Source organism: Stenella coeruleoalba, assembly GCF_951394435.1.
Source record: "Stenella coeruleoalba genome assembly, chromosome: 13".
Lineage (NCBI taxonomy): Eukaryota > Metazoa > Chordata > Mammalia > Artiodactyla > Delphinidae > Stenella > Stenella coeruleoalba.
Genome location: NC_137159.1, coordinates 46497003 through 46519126, shown reverse-complemented (window position 1 = coordinate 46519126; position 22124 = coordinate 46497003). Strand labels below are relative to the sequence as shown.

Sequence of the window (22124 nt, the reverse complement as noted above, 5' to 3'; positions counted from 1 at the left end):
ACCAAATCTGATATTTGCTTAACTAATGATATTCAGAAATTAATTTCAAAGAAAATTTGGAAGAAAGTTGGATACATTGAGTATCTTAAACAAAATCTAAATCCAAACTCCTCTCTCAATTCAACAAATTTTAGAGAATCTACTTTGTGCTAGATACCATGGTAGGAACTAGTAATATTCCAAGAGTCAATCTGTCAGAAATGAAACAGATATTAATTGATTATGAAAAGTGTGAGGAGTGTTGAAAAAATATGGGGGAGGTGTTATGGACTGAATGTTTGTGTTCCCCCCAAATTCATATGTTGAAGCTGTAAACCCCAGTGTGGCTGTATTTAGAGATGGGACCTCTAAGAAAGTAATTAAGGTTAAATGAAGTCATAAAGGTGAGGCACTGATCTGATAGGACCAGCATTCTTAAAAGAAGAAACACCACAGAAACACACTCTTTCTCCCTCTCTCTCTTCCTTTTTCCCTCTCTCCCTCTTCCTCTCTCTCTCTCTGCTCCCATGTGCACACACCAAGAAAAGGCCACTGAAGAAATAGTAAGAACAGCAGTCATCTACAAGATAGGAAGAGTGGCTCACCAGAAATTGAATTCGTTGCCACTTTGATCATGGACATCTAGCCTTCAGAACTGTGAGAAAATAAATTTCTGTTTTTTTAAGTCACCCAGTAGGTGGTTTTATTTTGTTTTCTAATAGTAGCCCAAGCAGACTAACACAAGAGGGGAGACCTAGACACTAAGTGCAATGGTTGAATTTAGCAGTGTCTGGTATAAGGCCTGAAGTTAAGACCCAAGATTACGGGCCTTGACATCTGGTCAAACCAGAAAGACCTTGAATGACCTAACTGCAAGTTCCTATCCCTACTCCACTCCCACAGATCCAGTCCATAGCCAAACAACCTTCCTTAACAAAGCAACCGGGCACAGTTCCTGCCTATCCCTGTAGTGAGTTTCAACTCCCTTCCAGCTCATGGAATTATTCAACACAGAAATCACATCCTCCCATGGGAACCAGGGGCCATTCCATCCTCTTGATATTAAAAAACCTGGGCAATGAGTAATGGGATTAATAAACTTTTGTTGATCTCATCTGTCCAGTGTCAGGTATTATGTGTTCAGTCATCCCCATAACCGCAGGGTGGGAATCCCTCTTTCACTAATGGGGTGAAGAAGAGGAGATTAAAACACAGTGAATGTGCTGGATCTGCCCACCACAGATACTTGAAAGGTCTAATTTAACAGAACAAACTTTTACCACTGGGTTAACTAGAATATTTTTTGAAAATGTCTCCTAAAGTCAGATTCTCTGGCCTGACTGTTAGAGCAGTGGAGATAGACCTTTCTTCACACATTAAAGGAGGTCTTCTAAATGAAGTGATAAATTACATTAAAATTGGGTGGGGCCATGCTTCCCTCTCACTTCTGAGTGGTTTTGACTAACACGTTGGCTTTATATTTCTCTTTCAATTTTTAATCCATGTGACTCCAGAAACAGTTCATAATTTCTAAACAAGGATGGACAAATACCAGGAAATCTCTATATTAAAGAAAACTATGTATCAAATAGCTTAAACCTAAGACATCACTTACAATGCATAGACACGCCTCCAAAGAAATGTTTTGAAGAACTGTGTTTTTGTACTTTCAGTTCCCTCAAAGAGGAGCACATCTGTGCAGGGTTTCTTCTGTTTCCCCATCTATTCACCATGGCCCGTGGCTGCTTGAAATTGACACACTCAAGTGCCACCAGCAAGGCCTGAATGAGAAAGGCCTTGAAATTCAGCCTCTGTGATCTCTCATATAAATATTGCTTGGAGTTGGACAGTGAAAAAGCCCAAGGTAGCACTATAATGCCAACATGACAGACATTTTATAACATCTGCCAACATAACACTATATCAGCATCTTGCTTAAGCATGAAAGAAGAATGTTCCTGAAATCATTCAAAGTGATAAAGTAGTCCTCAAAGAGATTTAGAGTTGATTTTCCAGCTATTAAGTATTTCTCCATCTTTTCCATTATCCCTACTGGGGATGAGAACACAGGGAAGAAACCATTCTACACAGAAGTATTCTAATCCCTCTAGGATGGCAGACTGTTATCTCAGGCTCTGGACCATTAAGTCCTGCTCACTGGATTAGGATCTCTGCTCCACATCTTACTAGCTGCAAGACCTTCTGTAAGTTTCCCTGTGTCTCTGTGCCTCCACTTCCTCCCTTTTAAGTGGGGGGTTTTGAGACTGGCCTGGGACTGGGACCCTTTGCTGCAAGGCTTGCACCTGGACAAATATCTCCTTGAGCAACAAAATACAAAGAAACTATAAGGGACTAAAAATAACTGCATTTGTATGCACATTTGGGGCAAATTATGGACAACAATATACAAAGAGACCAACTATTTCCTATTTCCTTTTATTTGGATGGATTCTAATATTTTAATGAGAAACATCTGAGTTGTACATGCCACAAACAGCTTCAACTTTCTACACTGACTCTAGTGGCAAACAGATAAACAAAACTGAAGCATCATTTTAAATGTGAAACGTCTTATAAAAATTAACTTACAAAAATGTAGGCTGGCTTATAGGCTGGCATTTACTGTACATTTTTCAAAAGCTCAAACTAAAGCTAATTTTCCCCACAAAATCAAAGTTTACATTATTCGGGCAGATTCAGCATTGTTAAAAATAATATGCAAAATAACCGCATTCATGCAACACAATTTCTTTAAAAAGTAAAGTATAGTAATATAAAAGAGCAGACCTAAGTACTGAACAGAACATTTGTGTTTATAAGCTACAGTTAAAGATTGCTAGCTGACTGGAGTACTTAACAATGCTAAACTTATTTTACAGTTTGGATCAAAGAGCAAAATTAATTTGAGATTATTAAGAACTCATACCATTAGATAGCATCCTTAGGAAATACGCTAAAATTTCCCCATTTTTCTCAAGCTCAAATGTGTCTATCCTATTGAGATATGAGTCTAGGCCCTGACTTATGAGCCCTGGGTTAGTCTTAGCCAGGATAATTAGTTGCTACACATGCTTTTCAAAAAGGGCATAAAGCAATAACCTGGATGACATATGCCTTAGTTTTCTCATCAAGAGAATGAGATAATACAATTACTTAGCTCATTGGTTTGCTATAATGATGTAATATCTGTTAAGAGGCTAGAACAGTGCCTTGTACATAGGTAGCATGCAAATATCAGTGAATATTAGTATTATTATTGTCCTAATATTATTAATATTGGTATTATTATTGACCTCAGAAATAACATCTAAAATAGTAGACCAAACATTAATATTCTTGGATGTGTCTCCCATTAAAGAGAATTATCAGGGTTCAAGTTGGTACTGCCAAGGCCTCTCTAACTTGTATTGTTGAGCCCTATAGAGAAAGTTACCTAAGAAATTAATCTTTGTCTGGAAAGTCTGAATTTTTGCTCTTGGGTAGTCATGACAAGAAGTTCCCAATCTAAAGCCTTGAATGAAGAAAATCACTGACAGTACTGAATATAATTTAGATCTAGTGGAAATCATTTATAGGCGATTTTTCCCTTCCTACATCTATAGTATAAAACTGGAATTCTCTTACACATTTACACTTACAACTTAGAAAACTATTTCAGATTTGAATCAAAAGCATAGTAGTAGGTTTGTATTCATGTGCTACTTTTGCATGAGGGGTACAGAAGAGGAAGAAAGGGATTTACTGACATGTAAAGGAATGGACAAGAAAATTGTCTACATTCTTGCATGTTCTTTTTTCAACTTTTAATGATAAAAGTTGGAGCCAAAAGGATTCAGCTACAATACAAAGGATGCCACAGCAACATGATTCTGGTTTCTTTTAACCAAAATGTAACTTTATGTTTAGCCTTTTGGTCCTTGACAGCACAGTGGACTGTGACATTTACTCATAAATATTTATTTACCAATTCACTTTAATTCTGTCAGTGATAGAAAGCTGGGAAAAACATGGTCTTTGTTCTCACGTATTAGGTGGCAGATGTCACTTACTGTAAGAAGTCCAAAGTGCTATGAGTCTAAGAGAAGAAAGCTCTTCTCTAAAATGAAGAGCTCTGTAAAAAGGATGACCATATCTTCCCTAATATTGGAAGTTAACTTATTTTGCAACTTGGTATCACAACCAAGTAAATACTGTACAAGTCAATACTAAAAGATACTGCCCGTGTGCCCTAATTTAAATGACATCATAGAATCCTTATTACAAAGTTTCTAAAGGTTCACAATAATTTTCTCAAGTCATCTAGGTCCACAACAAATACATCTGAAATCTCCACAGATTTTGTGCATATAATAAATTTTGATAATATGGTAAAGTTCAGGAATTCAAATAAGGTGATCAGGGCTTCCCTGGTGGCACAGTGGTTGAGAGTCCGCCTGCCGATGTAGGGGACGTGGGTTCATGCCCTGGTCCGGGAAGATCCCACATGCCGCGTAGCGGCTGGGCCCGTGAGCCATGGCCACTGAGCCTGCGCGTCCGGAGCCTGTGCTCCGCAAAGGGAGACGCCACAGCAGTGAGAGGCCCGCATAGCGCAAAAAACCAAAATAAAAAAATTAAAAAAAAATAAGGTGATCATTATGCTTATTAATTCCAAGCAGAATGAAACATCACGCTATTTAATATCTTTTTTCTCTTCTATATGCCCTTTCCTTAATTTTCAGAGCAAACAATTAATCCTCTGCTTTGCACCAACATGTTTTGATTAATAAGGATTTTATAAAGAGGAAAATCCAATAGCTTACAGCATTATATAGCTGGATGGTCGACATAAAGGATTGTAGAAGATTTAGCTTGAAACTTTTCACATAATGAGAAGTCATCCTTTTCTTTCCCTGAAGATCTAAATTGTAGGTTATTCTGTAGGTTATTTCCCAAGTAAGTAAATATAAATTTCTGAGAATAAAATACTATGAATTTTTAAAGAAAGTCCCTGGAAGCACATCTATTCTCATTTTGTAAAATGCTGGGGTCATCTTAACATAGGAAAACAGAAATGTGTCCTTAATCTTTGAAAAGAAGCAACAGTATTAAAATAGCATTTTGAAAATACTGTTATTAGGGAGAAAATTGTTTTTAGTACTGAAACGTATTCACTTATTCAATGCAATGTCATAGATTTAACAGCTATGTAACCCTTCAAGTAGGAAATTATAATGGAGATATCAAGAAGACCTTAATTAAAGCAGCATTATCTGTCTCTTTCTCCTCCTGCTCTATAAGAGGATTGCATCTTTATCTAGGAGCCTTTGCCTTTGAGTTGTACACATCTGTTTTTCATGACACATTTTGAGCTAACACCACACTAGTAAGATCAGTAGCAGTTCTAGTCTCCTAAACCTTGCAAGATACAGAGAGAAGCCAAGTATTATCTTTTGTTGTTATTATTATTAAACATGCATCTTCATGTTGATTCACATTCAAGATGATTTTATAAAGAGAATATGGAAGATGGGATTGATGGGGGAATCACAGCTGACATAGAGAAGCAAGAGAGCCACATGTGCTCTGGAAAATATTATGACTCCCTTCGTCTTCAGTCTCAGCAGAGAGGAGGAATGAGGGTAGGAAGTCTTACCAGCCTTATCCCTAATAACTCTCAGTCGTAAGTCCTGAGTTCTAGACACTTTGACCTCACTGCCACTTGTCCCTGCTTGAGCCTTGTCCATCTCTGTGTTTTTCTTTATGTCTTCTCTTCCTAGAGGACCTTCTTCCTCACTCTTTGCCAGCCAGCCACATACCTCTCAGCCTTCAAGGAGGTGAATATCAATTCTACCTTCTCAACAAATGCACCCCTGGGAGTGATCTTCCCTTGCATGAGCTTCTAGAGCCCTTAAATCTGCACCCCTGGGAGTGATCTTTCCTTGCATGAGCTTCCAGAGCCCTTAAATCTAGCCCCCAAAGCTGTCACGTATTTATCTCCCAAGGAAAAGTCTTTTTTCCCTGCATGTACTGTCTTGTTCCTCCCTTTCTTAATAATCCTATTGCCTGACCAATACTTCCTTATGGTAGGGGCAAAGGTGATATTTGAGATAGGTCCTGAGTGTTGGTTGGATTGTATAAATTTGGTAGGGGAGATGGAAGGGAATTCCAACTCAGGCATTAAAGCTCAACCAAGAACTTTGACTTAGAACTGAGCAGAGTTTGCCCAGGGTAAAATAACTATCCAAGACTAATTGTGGAGGGTGGTTCATGCGGAGCACAGTCCTTACTCTTGTTCAGGTGACAGAATATCATAAATTGATACATACCATCTCACATACATTATTTACTATGTCCATAATGGAACCAACTTTAAAACTGTATACAGCATGACAACCACAAACATATGTCTGCAAAATATAAATCTGTCCAACTAGTCTAGTTTTCCCCAACATTTCCTATTTGCTGTTTGCTCATTGATCTTGTCATGTACTAAAGCAGATTTCAAAGGTTTGTGGAGAGGGGATGGAGTATGGAAGGAAAAAATAAATTTAAGGAAAATTTATCTATTAACTTTATTGTTTTCTGAGAATTTTAGGAAGATTCCTCTTTTTCCCTATTTCAGGAGTTTTATTAAGAATCACTGATTTAGGGCAAGAGTGGAAAGTGATACTGTATAGGTGGGGAGAGGTCAGCTTAGTCTGGGTCCAGCCACATACACTCAGGAAAGTATTTACTGCTTCCCCGCTGCCTTAAGTCTCACCAGAATTTAATGTGCCTGACACTGAATTCAGATATGCTGCTTTAAAATATGTATTTCCTCCATTTTTTTCCCTGAAACATTTTCTTCTTGTCTAGTTGATTGGTGTAACTATGTAAGCATTTGGCATTCTAGCTGAATGAGAACGAGATGAAATGGCAGCTCTCCCAGCCCTCTTATTTCACAACATAGAAGTAAAACTGGCAATGCAGAGAATGTTATAATTCAGATGTGTCAGTCCTGAGATGTTCAAAAGTGGTTAGCAGCAGGAATACCACAGCCCATTTTGAACCACAGCTAAGAACAGGGATACCCCATCCTGCTGTTCAGAGTGACATCTACTGGTATCATCAAGTTCAAGGCATAACTGTGAAACACGTCTCCTCTTTTCCTTAAATATAGGCAGAGAAGTGGTTGTGCAAAGATATGTAGGAGATTGAAAAGCCGGTCATTCACAGAAGTCTTGTGGGCCCAGAGCTTTGGGAAAGTCCTTGTCCCCAAAAGAGAAAAAGTTTCAGAAAAGGTGAAATGGAAAGAGAGGGGAATAATATCACACTTGGTTCTCTTTTGGTTTTGATTTTGAAGAGAGAACATGCTTTCCTGATCCAAAGTGTAGAGTTAGCAGCTCTGTAATCTTACCAAAAGTGAGCCAATTTTACTACTTAGAGAGAGGTGACAATGTTCAAATCTGCCAAAATTATATGGGCCAATTCAAGTGTACAACTACATACCAACCCACACAGCAAGAGGCCTACAGCTGACTGCTGAGAGACCTGTGGCACTGTTTCAACACTGTCTACTTTTAAAAACAAAGTAGTAAGAAATTATCCAGAGAATTGCCTTCAATATTTCCTCATACAGTGATATGGAATATCTATAACTCAAGCAGTAATAACCAGATACCATGCATTAATAAGCTGAGGAAGAATAGAAGTATAGGGTGAGACTCCTGTCTCAGTTAGTAATGGTCTTCTTGGAGGTAAATGAAACACACACACACACACACACACACACACACAGACACACACACACACGTAACCAACACTATGGAATTAATATTCAGTATCAAGTGAGAGGTCATTTCTCTGCTCTTCCTTCCTCAGGTCCCTCCATCCTCCACAAAATTATCAAATATGAACGCTTACTTGTCAGTAAGATTTTTACCCTTTGTCTTATAAATACCGCCTTTCTTTTCCTCTCACAGTCCAACTTCTTCAAAGACTAATATAGCTTCTGTCTCCCCTTGTCTAGCACAAACCCCTCAACTCATTGCAATATGGCTCTGGCCCCACCAGCCCATTAAAGCAGCTGCCTAAGGCAGAATATGACCTCCTAATTGTCAAATCCAAAGGATACTTCTCACCTTGTTTAATGTCTCCTTCTTGCTTACATTTCTCTCTGCCTTTGCTTTCCAGGTCGCTAGTACTCCTGATTTCACGTCTTCATTCCTGAATTCTCCTTTTAGTCCCATAGAGTCTACCAATAAGTATTTATGTGAAAGACTGTGCTGGATACTGGGTACACAGAGATGAACAAGATGCATTCCCTACCACTGACTCCTCTTCTTCCAATCACCTCTTAAACACTTGTGGTCCATGGGATTTTCCTGTCCTCAGCCCTCTTCTCAGGCAATAGAATCTCTAAAAAGGAGCATATCCAATTCACTGGTTACAGCCTCAACATGGATAATTCTTAGATCTGTGTATCCAGATGTCCTCTCTGTTGATTTCCAACTACCAACTAAACATCTCTATCTGCATATCCCACAGGCATACAAACACCTAAAACTGGATTCTTTACCTTCTTCTTTAAAACCTGCTCTTATGTTCACATTATAACGTGGGCTTCTTTTTATCTGTCACATCTAACTGAATAGTACATATAATTAATTCTATCAGAAATTGTTTTGATGTTAAATTTCCACTGCCAAAAATGTGAATGTAACAGCCTCCAATCAGTCTTCTGTCTCTCCAGGCCCTCTTTGTAACCATCTTTAAAACTTCCATCAAAGATCTGTTTTAGGAAGGATGAATCTGATCACTGAACTCCTCTACTAAAATTTTTCCATCATTCCCTCCCTTCAGCACAGAGTAAATTTAAAATTCTTTGGCAAATTGTTCTACATCCTTCATAATCTTCCCCCCACACTGTCCACCCATCCAGCCTCACACTTCATTACTCCCTCAGATACTCCCTTAACTGCAGACATGCTGAACTGTTTACTGTTCTCCAAAAAGAGGCAATTATCCAAACATGGATGGCTCTGAACAGGGCTTTCCTGCGCAGTTCTTTTCAGGGAAGCAGGTCACTAAGGCTATTTGGACAATTCCAAAATTCAGTCTAGGAGACCTGGCCTTGAATAAAGTACTAGAGAGGTAGTGCATAGAGAAAATAAGCTGAAGCACCGACCTGAAGGTACAAAAAGCCACCCAGTTTATTTCTCCAAGCAATTTTTCCAGATGAAGAAAACTCTTGACAAGTCAGGGTCACAGCTATCCAATCTGATACATTAAATCAGAATAATGAGAATTGAAGAAAGAAAAGTCAAACAATTCTACTTGCAATTGCTGTGTTCAGCTGGTCTTTGAGGCCAGACAGAGAATTAAATCTGGTCCTTATAAGGCCTCACAATAGACATCAAATGAAATTCAATAATCTACAAAAAGGAAGCCTCCCTAAGTGGCTGTTATATTTTCAATCTCTACTTAAATGAATGTAATAAATAGGTTCCTGGAAGAGGTTAACAATACAATAATGTGATAAGGGCATTCCTCTCTTTCATTAGCAGACAAAATGCAAAATAATTAGAAATTCCAGGCAAAGCAAAAAGTTGCACAAGAAAGTTATAGTCCAAATGTGAAGTAAACTAATACATCACATGCTTCTGAATAATTGATGAGATGCACAGAAGAAAAGAAAACCATTTCACTTTGATTCCTAGAACATTCTCCCTTAAGCAGCACAGATTTAGTGATACAGGGTCATTCATAGCATGGGGCTCTCCAAGAAATACTATTACCAAGTACTTACTATATGTCGGGCATTATTCTAGGAACTTAGTAAGTACTTTCTTATTTAATGCTCACAACACCACCAGCAGGTAGATACTATTTTATGACCATTTTACATAAGAGGAAGTGAAGGCACAGAGAAGTTAAGTAATGTATCCAAATTTGCAAAAGCCCAGACAGAAAGTGGCAGAACTAGATTTGAAGCCAGGTGGTACAGTTCCAGGGCCTGTGCTTTTACCAACTACATTATTTCATTGGTTTTCAATTTTTATAATTAACTTCAAAATGAAGCAGAGAATACACAATTATAATTACAGGTCAAAGGATCAGTGTTATACACCTTGATGATGCAAAACTAATGGAATGAGGGAAAAGACTGAAGGAAAATGAGATGTATTCTTTCTTCATCTTACATAGAAAAGAGCTATGGTACATTTTCCAAAGTTGATTCATTATAAAACGTACTTTTCAGAATATGAGTTGTAGTCATAAGTGAACCCACCAAAAGACAAAAGATAGTAATAATCCAAATGAACATTTTGGCTAACCAGTATATATGGTTCTATACACACACACACACACATACACACACACGACAGAGAGAAGATAGATATATAAAGATACACTGAAAGAGAGATGTCAGTGTTCACTACAGTTATTTCTAAGGATGATTTTAATTTTCTTCTTAAAGCTTTTTTTTCATTTTCATCTTTTCTACAATAATATGTATATTCTCTTGTCATTAAAAATATCTTTTTTTATAATGTGGTTGTGTTTATACAGTATTTGAAAGCTGGGTGGAAATGAAAAGAGATTATTTACCTGATTAAATGTTATTTCTTCTGTTAAGAAATAAAAAATGATTTTAAGAAATAGTCTTAACCTTCTGGAACCTCTAATTTTTCAGAAAGCTAGACATATCTTTCATGAGTTCAAAGTGCTGAGATCTCTTCAAGTTAAAAGAATTATATTTTTCTGAGAGTTCTACCACTATGTAATGTTCAAATATCACTCCAACCCTACACATTTCAGATGTTAAGGAAAAACCAACTTTTAACATTCATTCCTCTTATTAAAATATAAAATTCACCTGTCTTAAATGTAGATTTTCAACACTACAAACACGTCCTTTCCAAGGCAGTCATGCTTAGGGTCACATGACCTAAGTATGCTATATGACAACCACATATTGTGAACATAATTAAATAATTTAAACAACAAACTCTTAAGAATAGCCACGTTAACTGACACAGTGGAGAATTTCCAGGGAGATACAATGGATTTTACAGTAGCTGAAGAGCTCAATTAATCATTCAGCGCAATACTTTCCCTTTACACAGATAAAATGCAGTTATTACCATATTACAAATAAATCAGCTGAGACCCAGTTTAGTGACTTCCCCCAGGTCATGCAGCTAATTGTGAGAGGAAAGGGATTACAACTCACGCCACCTGCCTGCCTTCCCATGAAAGAGCTTCTCCTGCCATAGCACACTGTCTCGTTGAGTAATGGTGAAAGATACATGCCCGTGTCATGAATTTGGAGGTGCTCTTCTTATTGACTTGTCTCAGAGGTTACTAACAACATGATCCATGCATAGTTCATCCCTCGCCTGGATTTCCAACAGAGTTTATCCCTGAAACTCCAGAGTCCCCAGTTCTGGTTGCAACCTCTCCAGATGTTTTGTCCCCCAAGTGGAATTCACACCCAGGGTCACTCCTCCTTTCTGTTCAAGAGTAGTGGGAGTGTCCTCATCTCTGCTTCACCAGAAAAGCCTGAACTCTCCATACCCTCTCAGAATATCTTCTTGTTCACACTGGTGTATCATATTACCTTGTGAGTATATTCTCTCGTTTCCTCAGTTGTAAAGCCTTGTCATTCCCTTTATTTACCAATCTCAAGAGAATCTGACTTCTTTCACAAAAATCCAAAGCAGACAGCTAGTCACCTTCCTTTACTTATTCTCAACACTCCTCTTTTTCCTTAACCTTGGATCTCACTTAAATACCTACAAATTCAGTGCTTTAAATCCATGCTCCTGTCGGGCACATCAGCTTGCATCCAACAGGACAATACTGTGAGATCTATGTGCAAAAGTACCATTTGTGGGGTTTCCCTGGTGGTGCAGTGGTTTGGAGTCCACCTGCTGATGCAGGGGACACGGGTTCGTGCCCCGGTCCGGGAGGATCCTGCATGCCGCAGAGCAGCTGGGCCCGTGGGCCATGGCCGCTGAGCCTGCGCGTCCGGAGCCTGTGCTCCGCAACGGGAGAGGCCACAGCTGTGAGAGGCCCGCGTACCGAAAAAAAAAAAGTATCATTTGCATTTATTCTCTCATTTAATAAATACCTTTTAACTGACCACTATGTATCATACCCTAGGCTAAACGTTGGGGATTTGAGAAAGAATAAGGTAGGAGACACATTCCTTAACCTTAAACTTCTCACAGTCTTGGGGGGGGGAGGGAATGGGAGTGCTAAGCTGTTAGGTTCATGTACAATGAGTCATTCGACCATGCAGTGAGTGCAGTAGCACTGTAATCAACATATGTGAAAAGTGATATGGCAACAGAGAAGACAGCAGTGTTAATTCCACATGACATGTGAGCCAGGTTTTGAAAGATTGGTATAAAATCAGCAGGATAGAGAGCAAGGACCCTCTAAGGAACATAAGTTTGGGGTAAGAGAAGCTGACTGAGAGGGAGTATTATTGTTATTATTATTATTACCTAATTCAATTTTGCAAAGGCAGGATGTGAAGGGTAATAGAAGGCAGGAAAGAAATGCCACTGCCTGCCTTGAGCCCCAACCTGGAGTTAAACCTGAGTAAACTTGGCTCCCTATGTGACCTGTCACCCTGGATAAACCAGCACTGCCTGGCTCCCATGGCATCTTTTCTGGGCACAAAATTTCATTGTAAAAAACATTGGGAAGCCAATCATGAAGCAGCAAAAACAAAAGCTGTCTACATTCCCCTGCTGCAAAACCTCTTGTTTAGAGGAAATGTTGAAGTGAAGAAAATAAATAAAAGTTGTTCTGAAAGGAGAGCCAATTACATTTTTGCCAAACATAACGGGAAGCGGAGAACTAAAGCAGACAGAGTAATGTCTATCTTTGGCACACCAGACAGGGAGGAGAAGAGCGTGTCTTTGATGGCAGACTTTATTTTAAAGGTGCCAACTGACATTTTGAAAGGACATAAAAACACAGAGAGGAGAGAGCTCTTCAGCCTCTGCTGTCTGGGTTGCAGAAGCTCCCAAGTGCCCCCAGGGTTTTCATTTTTCTAGTCTAAGGCTAACACAAGATAAAGTGCAGGAAAGAAAAGGAAGAAAATAAAACAAGTCCCTGTCTTAAAGCAGCCACGCGAATCCACATGATGCATTTGAGTTGAAAGTATAAAGAGAAAGACATTTCCTGACTCTGGAAGGAGGCTGGCAGAAGGGGTCCTCCGTGGTAACCAAAGGCAGAGTCCTGTCCATCAGCTGAGCAGTCAGTGAAGCGCATGCTTGTTTTTACAGGGAACCCCGTTCCAATAGCAGGACAGGTGCAATAGCTCATGTCTAAGGCCACCAGTTACTCAAGACTTGAAGAAAGCCCCCCCCCCATGGCTTTCCCATAGGCACACTTACAGCTGATCAGCTGCCTGAGGTCAGGAGCCCAGTGTCCTGAGCCCTCCGAATCTTCAGAGCACATCTCTTGCCTCTTTCCTTCCCTGACCCTATGGTCCTGCTGTTCACTGAAGGCACAACTTATATGTTTCTTGTCTCCTGATCCTCCTAAAACATTTTGCCCCATTGAAGAAGTTTAGATTTAAATGTTTGACACACCTTCATTGAGCTTTGGACGTCTCGCAATCCAAACTTCTCCCTCTCTCCCAGGGTCATGTAGACATTTCACTATATCTTAAAAAAAATTTTTTTTAATTTATTTATTTTTGGCTGCATTAGTTTTTTTTGCTGTGCGCGGGCTTTCTCTAGTTGCAGCGAGCGGAGGCTACTCTTCGTTGTGGTGTACGGGCTTCTCATTGCGGTGGCTTCTCTTGTTGCGGAGCAAGAGCTCTAGGCGTGTGGGCTTCAGTAGTTGTGGCTTGCGGCCTCTAGAGCGCAGGCTCAGTAGTTGTGGCGCACGGGCTTAGTTGCTCCGCGGCATGTGGGATCTTCCCATGCCAGGGCTCGAACCCGTGTCCCCTGCATTGGCAGGAGGATTCTTAGCCACTGCGCCACCAGGGAAGCCCATCACTATATCTTTTAAATGAGGAAGGTGATAATCCCCTGCACTATTACTCAGGTAAAGGGGATTCATATCATTCTGGAAAGGGCAATGAAGGATAGAAAATGGAAAAATCAAGGAGCCAATGAGAATATAATTCAGAGGAATGGTCTATTTCCAGTCAAGCACTGACCAACACTTACTTCAGCTCAGTGCGAATAAATACAGAAGAGGGAAAAGAGAAGTATACCAGAAAATAATTCAGTACCCACTCCATCCTCCTCGGCTTTCTCACACTAAGACTCCACACAAATTCTCAGCAACACAGCATCTCCAACTCACCTCTGACCAACTCACTGTGTGCTACAGTCAATACTATCATGCAGCCACTGTTTATCAAGTTCCCACTCTGGGCAAGATACTACGTTAGAAGATCCAGGAATGAAGAAGACAGAGCACCAGCCGGCAATAACGTCACAGTCTTAGCAAAAATCTTACCGGAAGAATGTGATCAGGGTGAGCAGGAGTCTGCAGGGGCAGTTCCGTTAGAGAAGGTATCTGACAGAGTAAGTCAATCCAGGGAGGTAAGACCCAAGTCCTCAGAGTTCGGTCAGGGAATCAGAAACAACAGTCCTAGCAAAGAGAAGACAATGACATGAGTGCAAATCCTAGGACAAAGGTTATTTCCTTCCTAAGCTGTTTTAGACTTCTTGCTGTCTGTAAAGACCCAGGACCTGGGGAAATAAATTATGTCCAGGAAGTGGTTCAAGGCCTCCAGGGAAAGCCTCCTGCTGTGTGAGTACAGAAACAAACTATTAGATTGCTTCATAACCTCCATAAAATAACATGCTTTGCTATTTTAATGGCTAAAACAAAAGCATAGTTACTTGGACACTGAAATAACTCATTTTGGCCCTGGCAAGGTTTCAAAAGGACAATAACAAAGGTAAGAAAAAGAAAGGAAAAAGAGAAAATTAAGTTCCTTATTTCTTAAATGACCAATATATGCACAAAAGTTCAAAGAAAACAAAATTTCTGTATAAATTACAAAAGCCCTCTCAATTTTTTTCAGAAACGCAGTTCAGCCATGAAGAAAATCTCTCTAATTTCCTGAGATGATGAAAGAGAAGGCCAGTTTCTTAATTGCCTGATTGCTAAACACATTAGAAAATGGATGGCATTTCAAGATTGAGATTCTGGCCAAATATTATCTTTTGTATTAGAAACAGAAAATGACTCAGGAAAATATGGAGCTGCTTTTTATGAAGAAGAGTTGAAAAGAAATTACAGCTGAGAGAAACAATGAATCATAAAAGATGACAGATAAGGAGTCAGAGTTAGGAACCAAAATACCTCAAGATGGTTCTCAAAACTAAATGGAAATAAAATTAAAACATACATCTTCAATTTTATTACTAGGAAATCAGTACAGTAGTCAGATAGGAAATACTCTCTTTCCATTATTTTGCAAAGCACAAAGAGCAGTTTTCCAGACAATTTCAGCACTTTACAAAATGCCCGGAAGCAGCAGATCTCTGCAGAAGAGGTCACACACTCGTAAGCTCAAGATATAAAGCAGACAGATTCAAGTCAATAGGAACATCAAATTAGTTTGCTGGTTATTGAGTGGAGAGGGCACTTGTATGCCCTGGTCCCTGAACTTCTGCCTCAGCCATGCAGCTCAAGTCTGATATTAATCTAGAGGAAATAGCAATTCGGTCAAAGAAAGAAAAAAAATTCATAATGACCTAGATTGGCCATCTGCGTGTTTTAATTTTCTGAAGATTAAAAACAAATAAATGAAAGAAGTGCTTAGCATTTTAAAATTACAAGCCAAACCTTCATATGGTGCAATGATTTTTTAGCTTCTTAGAAGTTTGTCAATTTCTTTCTCTCCTCAGTTACTGATAGTGTTCATAAAGTATTCATGTTATGAGAGTGGATAATGTGATTCCTGTTTATAAAATGAGAAGGGGCATGGAGCAGGGAGTGACCAAATGACCTTCTTGGGTCCTTCCAGTTCTGAAATTATATAGTTTAATGGCATTCATAACTCTTAAGTGACCTGGCTTGGGAAAATAATGCAAAAACATTAGACAGTCAGCATTTTTTTCCCCAAAGGCACATACTAGGTCCTCAAATGATTGCTGAATAAATGAATGTTTTTTGGCAAAAAAAAAAAAATTAACAACAGGAAACTTTTATATAAAATTATAGGCTTCCCTGGAAATATATATGTATATATATGAAACATACATAGAAACATATAAAATATATCATAATATTATTTTGTGTATTTTCAAAATTCTTTCATTTGTTCTGTATTTATTAACTAACATTCTTCTGTAGAGAAAACTTTTGCTCATGAATTAGTATTCGGTTTACCAGAACTATACTTCCCACTGAAGAACGAGGATAAATGTATAATAACGTGTCTTTAATTACCAGTTTTCAGAAGGATTTGACTTAATAGTTACCTCCAATAGTGGCAAATAACTCATTGTTTTAAATCTTTCTCTTCTTTTATATCTTGAAAGACTCGGGACTCTGGATGCTTAGGTACGCCATGTGTTTCAATCAACTATAGTCATGTTCTTTTGCATGTACAAAATGTGCCAAATTTGGCCAATGAGAACTTCCTAGTGCTTGTCCCCATGACCCAACCCATGAGTCTTCCCTTGCTTTCTAGCACAGCAAGGTGTCCTAAATTCACCTTGTATTTTCCTTCCTCCGAGCCTACAATCAGCCATTTCTCCAAGGAACCCTGATTCCTTTCTGTGAAGAATAGAATTTAGAAAACAAAATTTGGGCAGTAAAATGGTGATTCCAGATGGAATGCCATAGCTCCTGTGCCTTCCCACTGTACAGATACAGGAAATATATTATCATGAATCAAACTGATATTCCCAAAGCAAATTTAACATTACGGGATTTTCATTTAATTTCTTCGATTTAATACTTGTACCTGTTTTTCATACACTGAAAATCTCAGTTTAATTATTGGTTTATTCCATAACATACAAGAAACCACAAAATAGCAATCTCAATATCACTATTTACAATAACGTTACTGAATGATATTTAAGATTTCCTTGCAGTTCTTTTCATTCTTAGGCTGTATGCCACTAAGTTTTGTTTTGTTTCTGTGTTCTTTTGGCATCAAAGAATTTGAAATTTTATTCTGTTGCTTGTCTTTTTATTAATGTTTTGGGTAACGTTCATAGCCCCCCTTTTCCACCAGACAATACATATTGTTCCACGATTGTGAGTCACAATAAAATTCATTTACAATAGCTTTTCCACCCGCTTCTCTTCTCCATCATGTACTTTTAGTCAATATTAATATCTTTCTTGTGCCTAATCTTTCTACTCTTAAATATACTAAAGTTTCTATTATTCGTCAGCTTTAAACAATATCCAAAGAAATCATTTAATTCCCTCCTTCCCACCTTTCTCTGTGTTTTAGTTCTGTCATTTTTACTTTGGCACTGCATTTAACACTGACAAACTCTTCTTTAGTCCTTGTCCACAACTTTAAGATCTTTGATCTACAGTTAGATATATAAAACACTCACCACTGATGTCTCGGTCAAAGTCCCCCATGGCACTTTTTTATAAAGCTCATCTTGTAGTAATTTTGCTAGGAAAAGCTTCTAGGGACAATAACCCCTGAGTTCTTGCATGTTCCATATTTTTCCTAGAGCCTTCACATTTAAAGGACAACTTGAATGGAGTAACATCCTTCACCTTCTTTCTTGAGTATCTTGAAGATGTTATTCCTTCACTTATTGTTTTGAACATTTATTGAGAAATTCGATGTCAACCTACTTCCTTTCCTTTATGAATGACTTTGTCTTCTTTCTTTGCTGTTTCAGAGATAATCATCATGGGTCCATTTTTACAGATACAAATGGCCCTTGTAATATGTAGATTCAGATCTTCATTTATATCAGTACATTTTCTTGAATGTGATTTTAAACATTCATTCTTTCCCACTTTTGTTTTTCTCCTCCAGGGGCACCAAGTGTGTGTACTGTGTATCTTGAACATTGATCCCACCCCACTCAACTCTTTAGTTAAATGCCATGAAAAATGAGAGCCACCTCTCTGAATCAAGCATTTATAGCTGCCTAAACTGTATGTAGCCTTTGATTCCTGACCTTACTGTCCCTCCTGATTGGTACCAGGACCACATATTGTAGTCTGTCACATGCTGTTACTCTTCCTCTTTTGAATCTAAATACTACTGAAATAGTATTTCAATTATATCACTTTTTAATACGTTTTGCAGTACTGTCAATTAACTACACAAGCGATTTTCATCATCCTTCTATTCCCTTGCCAGAAATTCCAGCTGATATGGATGGGCTACCACATACCCTCTGATGTAGTTTCATCATGGAATAGAATCACTTTCACTGTTCTCAACAGTAAAATTATTTATGTTGAGGGTCCTTTTACTTCTGCATTTCCGTAATTCTACACCTTTGGCTATAGATTAACACAGACAAGCCTCATATCAAATTCTAAATTAGGAATAATTATTAGATGCCTATTGTATGAAAGATAGTACACAAAGAAGTGGTACAATGAAGGTTATACTATTGTTTCCTTTAGTAGGTTTAGTCTAGCAAAGTTAATAAGATATAGATATCAACTGTGTGTATACATACATATACATTACATACATTAGGATAAGAAATGTTAGAACAACAAAATACATAAATAAAACGTATTGGGAGTTTAAGCTAAAGAAAGAGGACTTATGGTAATGGAGATCATGGGAAAACTTTGTAAAAGTAGTGGCCTTTCAGTCTTGAAATACAGAAAAGCTTTAGGTGTAAGGAGATCAGAGAAATGTACTTTAAGAAAATGGAGAGTGTGTTTAAGGAAAAGGCTTAGAAATTGAAAAGTTTGTATTGGATATGACAATTAGCAGTAGTTTCATTTGATTGAAACAGAACCAATAAAAGAAAATACTCATAAATAACATTTTAAAAAATGAACGGAGTATTTACAATATTAGGATAAAATGCTTGACCTTTGTTAGAGAAACAACATGAGGCCAAAGTTTGGAGTAGAAGAGTGATATAAGAGTTTCCCAAAGATTAATTCAATAGCAGAATACAAAGCTGATTGGAATAGGGAGAAATTGGAGACAGTGAAATCAGTGAAAAGACAACTTCAATGGTCACAACAAGAAAGAACAAAATATATCTCTGTATATAAACACAGACCAAAGCAACCAATCTTTTTATAAGATTATACACCTCTTCCGTAGAAGAAATATTCAGTCAGAGGCTTTATGGTGTATGTGTTATTTAGGCATCTACAAGAAAGGAAATGTATTTTTGATTTAGTCATAAAACCTGAGAGCATTCCCCTGCTCAGTCATCTACAGAATAAATGATGCAGTCTGCACCATCACAAAGCTGTCTGACACGCTGTATTCATATTTAGAAATCTGAATTTAGCATCTGCAATAAAGAAACTAAAAATAAAGTCTACTCTAAAGCCCTCCCTCCTTTCCTCTCTCACTTATTCTACCTAATTGTGTCTCTTTCCCCTTTAAAACCAATTTCAAGAGGTTAACATTGTCATGTGATTATATTTTATCTTACGTGAAGATGGTCACTGACAATCTAAGCTAATCCAGGATTTTGTTAAATAAAAAGTCCAAATAGGGTCACTTAGGTTGAATAGAGCGATTTTATCCTTTCATCAAATCAAGTATGAGGGATTCACTTCTGCTAAAATTACTTCTATGGGTCTTTGCCTACAGTGTGATGAAGGTCACTAAGTTGATTAAAGAGTGGCAATAATGGGCCTTCGGCAGATGCAATCTGAAATGATCAAAACTGAGAGCAAAAAGGGATTTAAATGGTTCAGTGGAGATAATATACCTGAAAAAACCCAGCCCCTGTGCTGAATGATTATTCTTCCAAGCAGAAAGGATTCTGTGAGAATAGAGTGACTAGATATTTTCCCTTTGAAGCTATGAGAGAATATAAGAAAGAAGTTTAAAAATGATAGATGAAAGTAAAGCAGGGAAGAATTCTAAGTGTAGAAATCTGAGTCACTGGAGGAGTCAGGAAACTCCATCTATGGAGTATATGAGGGACACAGCCATGTGTCTGGAACAGAGAGGAAAGGACCAGATGAGCATCCCTCATCTGTCACCCTACAAGGCCTTACACAGCTAGCTATTTAGTCATGTGCATGGGTCTTGAGATAAAGACTAATTAGAGATAATTAGTCTTTAAGCTTCCTGAGGGCAAGAGTACTTCGTTAATTTTTTTTGTATCACTAGCGCCATGCATAGGGCAATGCACTCAGTATGCTTAATATAACATATATAATTCAACAAAATGGCCTTAGAAGTTTCGTTATCATCCACTATAAGTAAATTCCTTGAAGGCAAAAACTCTCTCTTGTTCACCATTGTATACCCAGAATCTAAAGCAAAATGGACTCATAATAAGGATTTGTTACACTCTGCAGGCATGCATACTTGGACAATTGAAATTTTTAAATGAATGAAAAGAAATTGACAATATCCATGGTCAGCTAATCCACAGCTATTTATATAGCATATGCTAGGTATGCAGAACTATGCTAGTTGAATCTTTTTCTTTTTTTTTTTTTTTGCTGTACGCGGGCCCCTCACTGTTGTGGCCTCTCCCATTGTGGAGCACAGGCTCCGGACGTGCAGGCTCAGCGTCCATAGCTCACGGGCCCAGATGCTCCGTGGCATGTGGGATCCTCCCGGACCGCAGCACAAACCCGCGTCCCCTGCATTGGCAGGCAGACTCCCAACCACTGCGCCACCAGGGAAGCCCTAGTTGAATGTTTTGAAGAACACTGCTGCCAGAAATATCTGCTACTTGATTTCATCCCAGGTAACTAGAAAAGTCACAATTTGCATATCTGAAATGATTAAATATCAAAAACATTCTTTCTCTTGGGTTGGTCATGTAAAAATATCTTAAGTAGCTAAAATAAATCAATATGCCAGTCTCTAAAAATCATGATTCCTTTAAGGGTATTTATATTTCAAGTATTCTTTTTTATCTCTACGTAAAGTCCTAGAAGAGTAATGGAAAATTAAACAGTTCTAGAAACAATGAGAGGCAGGGAGGAAAAACCAAGTAATTAGATACTGTTCAGACACATGCATGTACTTGTACACATGTGTACACACACAGAGACACACACAAAACACAACTCTTCACTCACACGAGGTAAACAGCCTTCCATGAATCACAGCAAGTATTCCCTTGTAATCACCATGGTTGTGATTCCTGATAATTCTGATAACATCCTGATAATTTTTGTAGGCCTGGCAGAAAACAGTCTCTGAAGATGTCCTCTACAATTATACATTGTAGAAGCCATTTCTCTAATGCAATGTGGATATAAGAGAGAGGAAGCAGCTTGTTGCATTAATGAAGGCTTACTTCATACACAATTAACCTGCTCACCAACCCAGAATGTTACAAATCTCAACCCCACTATCTAGGAAACGATGAAATTAGGTGTCCAAAAGACAAAATTCAAATTCATAATTACAAAGTTTAAGGGGTATTTTGCATTAAATAGAAGAGCTTCCAGGATGCATTGTGCTTTACCAGTCCCTGTTGAAGTGCATGTACACACCTCCATTCAACCATAAATGTCTATTGTGCAGCAGGGCAGACTAGAGCTGAATGATGCACACAGAATTAAACAATCATTGCAGCCAATTCCAAATCAATAGTTCAGAGAGAACCACCTGCTCTGCCCAGCCCAACAGAGAAAAAGAAAACAAAAACTTTAAGGAAGCTCTTGTGAAAAGAAATGGGAGACTGAGTTCTGCCCACCAGAGCAACAGCCAGCTCTACCAACCATCAGTCCCTCCCATCAGGAAAACTGCACAAGCCTCTTAGATAGCCTCATCAACCAGAAGACAGACAGCAGAAGCAAGAAGAACTACAATCCTGCAACCTGTGGAACAAAAACCACATTCACAGAAAGATAGACAAGATGAAAAGGCAGAGGGCTATGTACCAGATGAAGGAACAAGATAAAACCCCAGAAAAACAAGTAAATGAAGTGGAGATAGGCAACCTTCCAGAAAAAGAATTCAGAATAATGATAATGAAGATGATCCAGGACCTAAGAAAAAGAATGGAGGCAAAGATCGAGAAGATGCA

At 38.4% G+C, this 22124-nt stretch overlaps 1 long non-coding RNA gene across 3 annotated transcripts in view; it reads right to left on the bottom strand.

Annotated features, from left to right (window-relative positions):
- LOC307196582 overlaps window positions 1–22124 on the bottom strand; it is a 473030-nt gene that overhangs the window by 243408 nt on the left and 207498 nt on the right. For all 3 annotated transcript variants that reach the window (XR_013831174.1, XR_013831175.1, XR_013831176.1), the window contains exon 3: window positions 14431–14565. This is a non-coding gene — a long non-coding RNA (uncharacterized lncRNA). The remainder of the gene's footprint in view (window positions 1–14430; window positions 14566–22124) is intronic.